The sequence below is a fragment of the Elephantulus edwardii genome, unplaced genomic scaffold, assembly GCF_000299155.1.
Source record: "Elephantulus edwardii isolate Elephantulus edwardi_28Jun2011 unplaced genomic scaffold, EleEdw1.0 scaffold00152, whole genome shotgun sequence".
Taxonomy (NCBI): Eukaryota; Metazoa; Chordata; class Mammalia; order Macroscelidea; family Macroscelididae; genus Elephantulus; species Elephantulus edwardii.
In genome coordinates, this window is record NW_006399902.1 from 6,194,900 (window position 1) to 6,196,603 (window position 1,704).

A 1,704-nucleotide genomic window follows, 5' to 3' on the forward strand; every position below is an offset into this window, starting at 1 on the left:
AGTGGCACCATATAGCATTTGTCCCTTTGTGACTGAGATACCTCACTCAGCATAATGTCCTCCAGGGTCACCCATTTTGAATAATATTGCATGAGTTCCAGAACTCTGTTCATTGTAAATGCTAAATATAGTTGAGATTTATTTCCAAGAGGGACACATTTGCTTGTTTAAAAGAGAAGTTACCTCACCCAAACATTTTCAGTAAATTATATACTTCTTCCTTTCCTTATGCACTTGACAGATGAGATTTTAAACATATGATAAATCAGAAAGATGGACAAAAGTGCCAAAAACTTCAATGATGCTTGGATATCTTTATTTATGTGAAAAAGATAATAAATTATATTATAGGTGAAGTAGTAAAATTTGTGAAAGATCACAGCAATAATGAGTTTGCAGTTAACCCCGATTAGTATGTGCACATGTCTAGGCCTCTGGTCATCTACTGGTCAAGAAGGTCAAGTTTGCTGATTTATAGGAAGATGGTCCCATTATGGCCAATCTGACTTGAACAATTGCCAGAGGCAACTGGGATCTTTAGTCTTCAGATTGGTTATTAGGATGGAACTCAGGAGAACAACCATTTGGACAACTGACTGGAATAGATCTATATTTGTTCCCATTCCAAAGAAGGGTGACCCAACTGAGTGTGGAAACGATACAACAATATCATTGATTTCACATGCAAGCAAGATTCTACTGAAGATTATCCAAAATCGACTGGAAAAGCACATCAGCAGAGAACTGCCAGAAGTCCAGGCTGGGTTTAGAAGGGGTCATGGTACTAGGGATATTGTGGCTAATGTTAGATGGATCTTAACTTAAAGCAGGGAATACCAGAGGAATGTCTATTTGTGTTTCATTGATTATGCAAAGGCATTTGACTGTGTGGATCATAACAAATTGTGACTGACTCTGAGAAGAAAGTGGAGTCCCAGAACACTTGACCGTGCTGATGCGAAACCTATACTTGGACCAAGAGGTAGTCGTCACAACAGAGCAAGGAAACACTGCATGGTTCAGAATTGGGAAGGGCGTATGCCAGGGATGTGCCCTGCCTCCATACCTTTTCAACCTGTATGCACAACAGATTATCCAGGAGGCTGGGCTCTATGAGGAGAAGTGTGGTGTCAGAATTGGTGGAAGATTCATCAACAATCTGCGCTATGGAGAGTGTCAAGGACTTAAGCCTCCAATATGGATTGAGGCTCAATGTGAAGAAGACAAAGATTCTCACCACTGGACCAATTAGCAGCATCAGGATGGATGGTGAAGAGATTGAGATTATTCAGAGCTTTAGTTTGCTTGGCTCCACAGTCAACACTCTCGGCACCAGTAGCCAGGAAATTAAAAGACGTATTGCCATGGGAAAGTCTGCTATTAGGGACCTCTCCAAAGTACTGGAGAGCAATGGTGTCTCTCTGGAGACTAAGGTGCGTCTGATACATGCCATGGTCTTTGCAATCACTTGTTATGTATCAGAGAGTTGGACAGTGACTAAGGAGGATAGAATGAGAATTGATTCCTTTGAGCTGAGGTGATGGCTAAGAGTATTGAGGGTACCATGGACTGCTAGGAAAACAGACTCATCCTGGAAAGGGTGGTTCCTTGGAGGCAAGGATTCTGAGGGTCTGTCTAACATACTTTGGACATGTTATAAGGAGGGATCGGTCCTTGGAGAGGGACATCATGCTTGGGAGGGTG